The following is a 12,535-nucleotide window of genomic DNA, read 5'->3' as shown; positions in this document are numbered from 1 at the left end:
CCAACCATAAGAGCTACGCTTCGTTGAGCACAACCTCAGTCACCCTCACCCTTGTCAGTTTTAACTTTCCCAGGAGCCCTCTGTGGCCATGTTCACTCCTGTATCATAGGTGAGGGGACCTGGGCTGGGGAAGTTGATGGACTTGTACAGGTTACAGTGGGTAGGCAACTAGTCTAGATTTGAACTCAGATCAGTCTGGCTTAAGGCCTTGCTCATTCCTGGTCTCCTGGATACTATATTGTACCCTGAGGTCTTTGCCTCCCATACTCTAGGGTTCCCCTCCCAGCTCCTTTCCGGAGAAGCCCAGGCTGGTACCATTTGGCCCGGCTGGGCCTTACTTTCCCATCTGTGAAATGGAAGAACTTTCAGAGAAGGAAAGTAGAGGCAGATGGTGGCATTTAAAGCTGGATTCAGGCTCACCTTCCCCTGTGCAGTAATTCCAGGAGGACATGTGAAGAGCCAAGGGTGGGGCACCCACCCCCAATAGGGCAGTCCTGAAGCCTGGGTCGGGAGATGGTGGGAGTGGGGGGAGGGGTCAGATAGTGGTGCCTGGAGGTTTTGTGGCTAAACCAGCATTTCCTCAATGTCCCCTCCTTTCTCTGCTGCACTCCCTGCCTCCTGTGTCCAGATGTACTCAGTCTCTTTATCTACTTGGAAGTGTAATTTCCACTAAATACCTGCTTCAGCCCCCTCCTAAGCAGGAGTATCTGGAACTTGCTGACTTCGGATGGGCTGCCTTAGTTACTTTTCTTTTTTCTGATGCACATTAAAATGAATGCATATCTATTTAGATAAATGTTGCTCCTTACCACGCCGTCCTTCCTGCTTCAGTCCCCACTTTGGGAAACTCAGGTCAAGGCCAGGGTCCAAGGCCTGGTTCTTGTCAGGTGACTCCCTTCTCTGTGCCTCAGTTTCTTCATCTGTAAAATGGGGATAATCGATGGCCCGCCCAGCCCAGTTGGTTGGTAGGAATAGATCCTAAAATTGACCTGAACCGCTTAGCCTGGCCCCTGGCAAGAAGTGAGCGCTCCATCAGTGCTGCTGTTGATTATTACTAATAATTTTGGGAGAGGTAGATTTGGGGTAAATAGGGTGGGTGGGCTGTGGGGGAGTTAGGGAGGGCATTTTGGCTTGAGGGCTGATGGGTGCCCCAAGGGTAGGGAGCGCTCTCAGGGCGGGGTGGGGGCGGGGTTTCTGTGCCCGGTGCCTCCGCCCCCCATTCCCCGGCCCGCCGGGACCCTTGGCGTGGGGAGGCCGCGCACGGGTCTCTACCAGGTCACCGGCGGGGAACTGTCCCGGCGCGCTTCCTCCTTCCTCCTCCTCCCGGCGGCTTGCCGGGCCCCTCCTCCCTGCTCGCGCGCTCCCTCCCTCCTCTTCCCCTCCCCAGGCCGCCGCCGCCTCCTCCTCCTCCTCCCTTTCTCTCTCGATCTGTCTCTCCCGGCCCGGAATCCATTCCGGCCTGGGAGCCGGAGCGGCCAGGCCGCCGTGTGCCCGAAGCCCTGGCAATCCGGCGGTCGGTCCTCCGGTGCGTCTGTCTGCCGGTGCGTCCGCCTGCCCGCCGGCCCAGGTGAGCGCCCCCCGGCCCTCCGCCGGCCCCCAGTCCCGGCCCGCGTGAGGGAGCCCCCGCCCGGGGACCACCCTGGCGTCGGATCGCCAGGCCGCGGGGGCTCCTGGGCCCCCCTCCAACCCCCACACCCCCGGGCCGAGCAGCGATCCCGGAGCGCAGGGCGGGCGCACCGGGACTTGTCTGGCGCGGCCTTTTGTTGTGATGCCGCGGGGGGAGGGGGCTGGGTGGGGGGGCTTAGGGGTCCAGTCTGCGCGGGGACCCCCTCCGGCTCACCGTCCCTCTACGGGCCCCCTGAGAGCAAGCAGCGAGCCGGGCCTGAGCCCCCGGGCCAGGTCTAGGCCAAATCTGAAATCTGAGCCAGTCGGCGCCGCCTCTGGCCGCGGCTGCCCGGCCTGGCGCCCCCAGCCCTGGATGGGAGGTGGAGAGGGCGCGGGCAGGGTGGGCCTGGGGGCGCCGGGTTGGGGGTGCCGGGCCGGGGCACCAGGATCTCCCTGTCCTCGTGGGGCCTCGGGTAGGGCCTGGTGCTGCCGGCCTGGAAGGGACTGGCCAAACTGTGCTTGGTCCCTGCTGCCCACAGCCCCCAGCCTCGCCTCTGGACAGGCCCAGCCGCCTGTCTGCTCAGAAGTTGGCAAAAGTTTTGGGATTTCGCCACCAGGCTGGGTCCATTTGTCCGCCTGGGCTGGGGTTGGTGGTGGGTTTGAGTCCCGACAGGGGCCACCACTTACTTGCCCTGCTGTGTGTCCTCAAAGAACTGCCTGCCCTCTCTGAGCTAGGGGTCCTCATCAGGCCCCGCTGTGGGCCTGGCTGGGCTTACTGGGCTGGTGGAAGGATGGGCTGACAGAAGGGTTTCACCTGTGGGGTAGCAGTTCAGCCTCTGGGGCCTTCAGGCAGACTTGAGCGTGGACGGAGCCCTTGCGTGGCCCTGGGTGAAGCTTCCCGGGCTTCAGGGACTCTGTCCAATTGGGACAGTGCTCTCTGGGTCACCTGGGGTGAGTCCAGGCCCAGCCATAGTGCAGCTGAGACCAGACGATTTCAAGAATGGGCCAGGCTGGTCCTGTTGCTGACCCTCATCTTGGCCTCCTGGCTGGGGAGACAAGACCTAGGCTTCTCGTCTCACTGGGTGACCTGGGCCAAGGGACCACCCCTCTGAGTCCACATGTGTGCAGTGGGGATCCTCAGGGGAAGACTGTAGGCACTTCTGCAGGGAGGGGCTTAGCATGTGGTAGGTGTTCAATAAATGAGCACTTCACTGGATGAATTGCCTAAAAAAGATGGGTGGGAGGTGAGGTGGCTGGTCCTAGTGGGGTGGATTGGTGCCCCAAAAGCCACCTCCTAACCCCTTGAGAAAGAAACAGCCCCAGCACAGTCTTGCCACCCAGCAGCTGTGTGACCTGAGACAACTCACTACTCCCTCTGGCCTCATTTTTGTTAAGTATAAAATGGGCCCATGATAATGATAGCTGCTAACATCTACTGAGCACCTCCTATGAGGTAGGGACTCTTGTGTGTCTCCATTTTGCTGGTGAAGAAACTGAGGCTCAGAGAGGGGAAGTGACTTGACCAAGCCACACAGTTTGAAGCTGCAATGAGAGCCTAGACCTCAGAGTCCCTGGTCTGGCTGCCCTTGCACCCTTCCAGTGATGGGGGAACTGGGGTTTCCCAGTATGGGACCAGGCACGAGACAGTGTTGGAAAAGACTCTACTGATGAGTGAGTGATTGGGTGGAAGCCACGAGGCCCTTTTGGTGATGTGGTGATGTGGTCTTTCCACCCAGGGAAATGATTTACAGTGTGTCACCTCTTTCAGCTGACTGCCTGCCTAGGCCCTCCTGTGTGGCCCCTGGGCCTTTGCTCCTGAAGGTGTCCCCGCTGGGAGTGCCCTTTCCTCTAAGAGCTGCTGGTCTGCTCTTGCTCTTTAAGGCTTAGCTTAAGGCCCACCTCTCCCAGGAAGGCCCCCCAGCTCTCTCCTCTTCTCCCCTAGCTCCTTCCCAGAGCATGAAGTATCCCCAGCTCATAGCTAGTTCCTGCTTTGGCTTCTTCCATGATTGTGACCGGGGGTTGGTGGGGTGGGGAGGGGGGCTTGTCTAGCTCCCCCAAGCCCCAGGAGCCAGGGAGGAGATGGCTCAGTGGCCTGTTGACAGACCGCCCATCCCCTGGTCCTCAACCTCGTTTCCCCAAACCTGCCGAGATACAAGCATCCATGGCCCTGTACTGAGCGCCTACAATGTTCTAGGAGCTTTGAACTTGGGCTGAGCAGTGTGGTGACGGGTTAGCAGTGGGAGCGGTAGGAGGCCTCAGGAGGCTTCCAGGAGGTGGTGACAGGAGGGAACAGCGGTTCCCTCAGCGAAGAAGGGGCAGAGTGCTCGTTCTTCCCTTCAGCTCAGACACGTCCCAGGGCCCCTGGGGTTGTGGGGAGTGGTCAGCCTGGGTGGGTCCTTGCTGGGGAATTGTGAACAGGTTCCTGGCTGCCCAGAAATTTAAGTCTAGAGGGTGAGCCAAGTAGCAAACAGGTTGCCAAATAAATTAATATATAATCACAGATGTGATAAGGGCTCAGAGGGAGAGGCGTGGGGTGCAGAGGAATCTCGAAGGAAGCGTGGAGGAGTTGGCCAGGCATGGAGCTAGGGGTAGGGCTTAGCAGGCAGAGGGAACTCCACATGCAAATGTCCTGAGGTGGGGGAGCGTGTGCTCTTATGGAGAAACAATGAGAAAGCCTGTGAGTCTGGAGCGTAGAAAATTAAGGGGAGTGGGTGAGAGGTGAATGAGGGGGTGTTGTCAGCAGAACGGGGCCATGTGGGGCCATATGGGCCTTGAGGAGGAGCTTGGCCTTCATCTTCACACAGCGGGCTGATTGGTGTCCCCGGTTTTAACAGCCCCATGTTGGAGACCAGGGGTGCAGAGGTGACCAAGACACCTGGTAGAAAAAGATCTGTGGGCTGGACTCCAGATATTCTGTGAGGGCCTAGATCAGATATCAAGAGGAGGAGGCATTTGAGGCTGGGCTTTGAAAGTAGAGTAGGAGTTCGGTAGCAGGAAGGCAGGAGAGGGTGAGAGCCAGGGGTTGGGGCAGTGCCACGCAGGGTGGCTGGAGGCTGGGAGTGAGGTGGGGAGCAGGGAGGGGTTGGCTGGGGAGATGGAGACAAAGGTAGGGTAAGGGCTCAGGACTCAGACAGGCTTGCGTTTAAGTTTTGACCGTGTCTGCCTGCTGTGTGTCTTTGGGTCATTCATTCTATCTTTCTGAGACTTAGCTTCCTTGTCTTGAAAATGGGAACAGTAAATATCTTCCTATCAGGTGAGGGTTAAAGGAGGGCCATATGCCCAGTGCCTGGAGCCAGCAGGTGCTCAGGAAATGGGACCTGCCTTGTATGGTGTGACACTGGGCGGGTCAGTTGGTCCAATAGGTCTGGCCTCCCCAGCTGTCCGGTGAAGGTTTTGAGTGGATGATTCCCACTGATTCTGAAGGTGCTTGTCTAGGAAAGGATGCTGGCGGCCAAGGCCACCCGTATATTGGGTGACTTGAGTCCTGCCTTGCCCTCTGTGTGTGAGGAGGCTGAGCTGGGAGAGTTCTGTTGGTGTAGCCTGTCCCAACTTCTTGAAAGCTTGCCTTTGGTGAGATTAGCCCCATTTTCCACATGTAAATACTAAGACCCAGAGGGGGAAGACACTTGTTAGGGTCTCCCAGTTGCCAAGTGACAGGGCCGCACCTAGGCTGTGGGGCTCTGGGCTCCTAGTCCAGGTCTGGGCCTCCCATGTCTCTGCAGGCCTTACAGCCCCTTCAAAGGCCTCCACCCCCCTGCCCTGGGCTTTTTGCCCAGAGCCTCATTTCCTGCCTGAGTTGTGTGGCCCCCAAGCCTCTATCTCCCTTTGGGTTCCCCCAGCCCTTTACTTCCCCTTCATTGCTCCTACCACCTTATCTCCATGGTAAACCACTCTGGTTTCCACTCGAGTCCCTAGAGGGGTGGGGGCCCCTTCCTTTGGGGGCATCTCAGTTTCCTCATCTATGAAATGGGATAGTATGAGTCATGGCTCCCAGGATGTCCCAAGGGGACTGAAGTAAAGCGTTTAGCACACATTAGCTCAATAGATAGGGGTGGGGAACAGCCAGACACCTGCTCGAGTCCATTGTTTTCTGGCAACTGACACCCCCTTCCTGTGACTCATTTTCTGAAGCTGTAAAATGGGCATGGAGGTTGCACTTAGTACGGCCAAAAGGAGGATGGGGTGAAGCTGTACCTTAGGCTCTCACCTGGTAGCTGGCCCTGCATCACTGTTCCTGGGGTGGGTGACCCAGTAGGTACCTCCCCTGTGTTCAAGGCCCTGTTCCCAGCTGTCTGTCCAAAGGCAAATCACTCAGCCTCTCTGAACCTCAGCTTCTGCACACCTCCCTTGTGAGGATTAAATCAGAGAATGTCTCCCAGCAGCTTGAAACTATTGGATGCCCAGTAAATGTTATGTCTTTCTTTTCCCCTTCCCCTCCCTTGCGGGGACTCAGATATTACCCAGTCTAGGGATGGCCCAGGGTTAGGGTTAGGGTTAGGGTTAGGCCTAACCCAGACCTAGATTACTGTGTTGAGAAACCTTCTAAGATCCAGTCTTGGCTTCATGGGAAAGAGTGCTGTGATAGATTAGTAATGTCTGCCCCAGGCAGAGGATTAGGCATCACTGTATGTATGCCATGAGTTTGTCATTCCTGATCTATTCTGACCTTCTCTTTTCACAGATGGGGGAATTGAGGCCAGAAAGACCCAGGACATATTGTCCAAGCAGGGAGAAAAATGCACATCTCCTATCTTTTCATCCAGGGCTCTCCCCACCCAGCCAGCCTGTTCCTTCCCACAATACAATGCAAGGGGTGGGGTGCTGAGTCAAGGAGTAGATGATTGGGGAAGATCCCAGAGGTGGAAGCCAGAACCCTGATTTCCCCACCCCTTTCTGTGGGACCTTGAGCAAGTGACTTCTCCTCCAACCTGAACCCCAGTACCTCCCCTCCTCTTGAAACTACCCAGAGAAGTTCCAGAATAAAATGAAAAGCAAGAGAGGAGAAGAAGCCAGGTGATCTTGCCCAAGTCCTTTCCTGCTCTGGTCCTCAGTTTCTTCATCTGTCCAGCATGGGATCTTCCCTCCTGAGGCTCTGCGTTAGGGATCCTAGCCAGGGTTCTCCAGGGGCTGGCCCGGCTGGGTCCTCTTTGATGCCGTGTGAGCCTGGCGATGTCAGCGGGGCTGTGGGGGGCTGTTGAGAGACTGTGGGGATGGGTCCTTGGAGTCCTCAGACCTGCTGGGCTGTGACTCCCGGCTGGGGGATGGAAGTTGGGGTTAGGGTGGTGTCGGGAAGCTCAGCCTCCCTGTCAAGGTCTGATTATCTTTTCTCCCGCTGCTTTATCCAAATTTGTGACCTTGACTTTTACTCTGTCTGATGACGATGTCCTCACGTTGTGCCCTCTCCGGCCAGGTCATAGCAAGGTGACGTATTCCATTCTTTGTCCCATCCCTGGGGTGGGTGGAATTTTTGTTTCTATTACACAGAAGAGGGAAATGAGGCTCAGAGAGGCCAAGGGCTGGGGCCACAGTCACCCAGCGGAGTGAGATGTGAGCCCAGACTTCTGGCCTCTGGTTGATGTGAGGCATCTGAGTCCCAGTGAGTGTGCGCTCAGCTTGGCTGAGCTCTTTCCCTGGGTGGAGGGTGGATGTGTTGCTGCGCGGGCAGGTGATCCTGACTTTCTGGGCTTCCACCTCTGGCTGGTGGATCTCCACTCAGATCTGGAGGACTGGGTTCTTGCAGGGGTCCCCCAGCTTCCAGGATTGGCACATAATGGGTGCTCCATGGATGCTCATGGACTAAAGGGGGTGGAAGTAGCCAGACCTTTGGAGCGAATTGGTTCTGGTTTGAGTCCTGGCTCTGCCACTTGTTTGCTATGTGTGATTGCGGGAAAATGGTTGCTCTGAGCCTGAGTCTCCCCATCTCTGAAGTGGGGATGACAATGCCAGTACAGCTTTGACAAGGTGGTGTGAGGGTCAGGTGAGCGAATTTGTGTCTGCTCCGGCGCAGGGCCCCCGCACAGTAAGTGTTTACGATTTCTGAGTGTCTGTGGTTATGAAGGTAATTACCTGACGAGGCGGGAATTCTGGGTCTCTGCCGGTCAACTGATCCAGGAACACTAGGGCTGAGACTGGACGCCTGTGTCCAGGCTAGTCCTATGGGGTGGGGCTGGGGGGGGAGGTTAACTAGAGACAGACAAGTTTGGTGGCTGGACCTACTGGAAGCCGCCAGCTCCAGCCAGCCTCCCTGAGCCCACCTCCCGCCTCAGCCCTTGCCCTCCTGTGGCTTGTCAAGGCCTCCCAGTGCCCTGAGCCCTGGCATTCAAGGCCCCCTCACTGAATGGGTCCATCTCTCTGAAGGTGGCTGCCGTTTGAGCCCTGGGTGCTTTGCGTCTTTGCCCATGTGGCCTGGAGGCAGGGGCTGTTTCTGCTCTTGTGTTTTGGGGAAGGTCCCCAGCACGGGCCCCTGGAGATGCTGGTGGTCTGGGCCGAGCTCTTCCCCCTGCTTCACCCTGTCACCTCCCACACTTCCCTTTCACTCAGGTGTCCCGTTAGCCTTTCTGAACCATCAGCTGCCTTCCTGCTGGCCCTGGGTTTTCCAGCGTCCATGCTTTACCCTGTGGGTCCTGCTGCCTGATGTGCCCTCCCTCTCCACACCCAGCATGGCTAAGATGCCTCTGCCTCCGGAAAGCCTTTGCTGACCATCCTCTCTGCCCCAACTCAAGTCCATACTTTCCACGCTCCCCTCCTCTGCACCTGCCTTGCCCATTCTCTGCCCTCCCTCATGGCTCTAGCACATTCTGCCTTAGATGGCAAGTCATAGGATTCTTTTTGCCTCTAAGGGAGTACGGTGATAGTCATCACTCTCAAGGGTGCCGCACTTTACAGTTTACAAAGCACTTTCCTCAATCACCTCTGGCCATCCCCAGCTGGGAGGGAGACAGACCATCATAAAAATCTTCATTTGGGGAATTCCCTGGCGGTCCAGTGGTTAGGACTCTGCGCTTCCATTGTAGGGGGTGCGGGTTCGATCCCTGGTCGGGGAACTAAGATCCCGTAAGCCACGCAGCATGGCAAAAAAAAAAAAAACAACAAAAACCTTCATTTGGCAGATGAAGAAACTGAGGCCTCAAGGCAGGGTCATGCCAGACACTACTCTCTCTGCTTGGGCAGGTGGAACTGAACAACCCTCCCCACATAAGCCCTTAGTCCTTCCAGTGAGGACCTCCTCTTTCAGAGCCCTGTGGAAGCCTCGACTTATTATCAAAAGGAAGATCTGGAAGTTCAGAGAGGTAAAGTGATTTGTCTGAGGTCACACAGCCTGGAAAGCTGGCAGAGCTGGGAGGGTTCCGTCTAGGAATTAGAGAAGAGGCAGGTTGTGCCCCACTTCCCACCCCTTTGGAGTGGAGAGTCAGATACCACCCGGGTCCTAAAGGAACAGTGAGCCCAGTGGCCCAGCCCTGAGGATTCCTTCCATTGTCACCCGTTCCTTGAGCACATAGTTGAGCCCTTGCCCAGTGCCAGGCGAATGGCTGTGTCTGGTCCCCACAGCATCCCTGCGAGGCAGCAGTTCTGGCCCCATTTTACCAAAGAGGAAACTGAGGCTCAGAGGAGCAAAAAGGCTTGCCCAAGCCACCCAGTGCATGGATTTGGACCCAGGGCCTCCTCAGCACCGCAGGCCTGCCCTGCCTCCTCTGGGCTGAGCCCCACTCTGCCTCCTGCCTGACCCCTGACCCCTCCTCCAGCCCCTCCCCACCGCTCCTCTCTGGGCAGCGTGAAGGCCAGGAGCCTCCTCTGGGAAGCCACCCCGCCCCTAGCCCCACGGGTTTCTCCTCTACCTCCATATTATCTGTGTGACTTTGGTGAGTCAGCTCACCTCTCTCTGCCTCAGTTTCCCCATTTGAAAAACAGGCCTGATGGCAGTATCCACATCACAGACTTGTTCTAAGGATCGAGTGTGGCACTATGTGTGATGCTCTGAGCAATGCCAGCACGTAGTAAACGCTCAATAAATGTTAGCTGTTTTATAATTTGTTTCAACCTGGGGAGGAAGGGAATCACAGCCCCATTCTCCAGATAGGAAAACTGAGACCCAGAGAAAGGAAATAGCATCCACCAGGCCACAGGGGGATGTCACAGCCAGAAGGTTCCTGTGGCACATCTCACTTTCCAGATGGGGAAACTGTTCCCTTCCAGGACTCAGTTTTCTCATCTGTGCAGTGGGTCTGTGCATATTTGGGGGGAGATAGTTACATCACATTGTACCAATGTGGCTCTTCAGTCCTCAACCACCCTAGGGTGGGGGTCAGAAGGATGTAGGGGCTCTTTTTCTGTCTCCTGTGCCCTGTGGGGCTGTGCCCTGTGTTCTCTGGCCCTGAGTTATGCCAAGTCCCCAAGGCTGGGCCTGCCTAGGAAGCTGAACCGGGCCCTGCCAGGCCTTCTGGGTGCCCTCTGGCTGCCACCACCCAGGTCCCACCACATCACCTGGTCACCTGCCTCCTCTGCTCTGTGCCCTGGGCAAATGGCTTCTCTTTTTGAGCCTCAGTTTCCTTATCTGTGAGATGGGGGCAGGAGTCTTTTCCTCACAGGACTGTTGGGAAGATGTGATAAGCTCATTCCCCCCACATGCCTGCCCATGTCGGGCTTATAGAAAGTGCCCAGTCCGTGGCTACGGTCGCAAGGATTGGCAGGGTTCTGACTAGCAGCAAGGGGAGCAGCATTCCAGGCAGAGGACCCGGCTGAGCAAAGGCTGGGAGGTGGGATGGTTTAGGGAGCACCCCATGGGTGGGTGGGGGAAAGTGGGAGAGGACCCCCCCACCTTCCAGGATTTGGACCAGCCCTGAGGGAGGTGGGCAGGGTGTCAGTGCCGACTGGGGTGGTGTCGACCTCCCCACCCTCCAAACTTTAGATTTCCTTTCTCAGCCTCGGGAGCAGCCACCTGCCCTCCCCACCCCCACCCCTGCCAGGTGTTCCCGGAGGCCCTGGAACCAGATGAGCCACAGTTCTATTTGGGGACAATTCTGCTGTTCCCGTTTCTCTCCTGTGCCCTAGTTTCAGAAACGACGTGGGTTTGGTTACCAGTTGGCCGTTGGTGGAAAGCCCTCTCCCCCACTCCACCCCTACCTTAGATCTGTGGGCAGTGTGGGCAAAATCGGACTCAGTACTGCCTTTGGGAGCTGCTCCTGGCTTCTGCCCCTGGGCTCTCCAGGCAGGGAGTTGGCAGCTGGACTTTTGATTACCTGCTGGTGAGGTCTGGGCCTTGTGCTGGGTGCCGGGGACCCCAAAGATTCACTCTGGGAGTAGCCTACAACCTGGGGGAGCCAGACACAGACCCTGATCATTGCCCTACCATGAGGTAGGCGCCATATAAACTGGGGCAGCTATTGTGGTGCCAGAAGGGCTTTGCAGAGGAAGTGATACCTGGCCTGAAGCTTAAAGGGTGAGCAGGAGCTCATGAGAGGAAAAGAAGGATGAGGGCCTACCAGGAAGAAGAGACAGCATGAGCAAAGATCTGGAGGTGGGAAAGAGCCTGACGTGTGTCCACGTAGCTTGGGGAGGTGGGGAGCGGCAGGTCAAGTACAAGGTATTTAGACGATGACTCAGTTGATCAGGCAAGGCTTTGGCCTGGGGCTGCTGGGAGCAGGGCAGGCCTCCTGCTGAAGGTGTAAAGAGAGGACAGAGAGAAGGATCAGGCTGGGCTCAGGTGCTCAGTTACTGTTGCCAAGTGAAGGTAGCCCACAGAGGCTGGGGTTCAAGATAAGGATCAAGAGCCCCTACCTGGGACAGAAGGTAGGGGCTGGTCTGGGGTCTTGGAGGGAGTGGGTCAGGGAAGACTTCCTGGAGGAAGCGGTACATATGACATACCTGGAAGAATGGAATGGTTCTCTGGGAGCCGGTGGAGCTTCAGAAAGGCCTGAAGATGCAATGTGAATAGTTGCTCTTATTGGAGCTCAGAGGAGCAGTAGAGTTTGGCCCTGAGTGGTGGCTGGTGCCAATCAATGGAGGGCTGGGAGTACCTGCCTGGGGAGACTACACACTGCCCTTGGGCAGCGAGGAGAGGCACAGAGGAGGGGGGGTGCAGAACTGATTTGTCTGGTGCTGTGGGTAGTGCCCAGCTGAGGGTAGGTGCCCCGTCAGCAGTGTGGCTTTGGTGAAGTGGCTCTGGTGACTGCCCTGAGGGCAGATGGGCCTGGAGAGAAGGTGGGTGGCGGCCAGGCAGGTGGCAGGTCTGGGACCGACAGGGGAGCGGCAGGTGAGGGGCGGGGGATGTCTGCCCCCTGGTCTGCCTGCCCGCACAGCCTTTCCCTGTGGACGCCTGCCTGGCAGGAAGTGGTGGAGACGTGTTGGGGCCGGCAGACTCCAAAGGCACCTGGTGCACCGGCTGGGTGTGGGGCGAGGCCTCCGGGGTTCAGGGCCCGACCTCCTTCCCTTGTTGGGCAAACTTCGCCAGGGTGGTAGTCTCCTGGTAGCGTGAAGGGTCAGGCATGGTTGCCCACTTGAACCTCCAAAAGGCCCCTCCACCCTGCTGAACCCAGAGGATCTATACTCCAGACTTGGTGAGTTGAGAGCTGTGGCTGAAGACTCTGGTGCCAGGTGGGCCTGGGTTTGAATCCCAGCTTTGCTCTTTGCTGGCCAAATAACTTTGCCTCAGTTTCTATATCTGTAAAAATTCGGGTCGTCCTAGAACCTCCCTCCTAGGGCTCCTAGGGAGGATTAATGAGATTTTAGAAGGCTGTGCCCAATACTGTGTCAGTCCCTGGGATCTGGCTTTGGAGCTGTTGGCCCAGCTGACCGGGGGTGCCGGGACCTGTTGGGAGGCTGAGGGGCAGTTTCCGGTCTGCCTCGGGCTCTCAGCACCGAGGACAAAGCTCCTTTGTAGTGGGACAGATGGAGTCTGGGAGCCCCCCCTCTTTGGGACCAGGGGGCCATCTGC

The 12,535-nt window shown here is 57.3% G+C and overlaps 1 protein-coding gene across 2 annotated transcripts in view; it reads left to right on the top strand.

Moving 5' to 3' along the window:
- The first annotated feature begins 1,236 nt into the window (after nucleotides 1-1,236).
- Nucleotides 1,237-12,535, top strand: part of SRC (SRC proto-oncogene, non-receptor tyrosine kinase) — a 56,078-nt gene continuing 44,779 nt past the window's right edge. For both annotated transcript variants that reach the window (XM_059898797.1, XM_059898796.1), the window contains exon 1: nucleotides 1,237-1,567. The gene's annotated coding sequence lies outside the window, so the exon portion shown is untranslated. The remainder of the gene's footprint in view (nucleotides 1,568-12,535) is intronic.

This window comes from Balaenoptera ricei, chromosome 15 (genome assembly GCF_028023285.1).
Source record: "Balaenoptera ricei isolate mBalRic1 chromosome 15, mBalRic1.hap2, whole genome shotgun sequence".
NCBI classification, from domain to species: Eukaryota; Metazoa; Chordata; class Mammalia; order Artiodactyla; family Balaenopteridae; genus Balaenoptera; species Balaenoptera ricei.
Note: the sequence above shows the minus strand (reverse complement) of the source record. Positions and strands in the feature narration are given on the sequence as shown.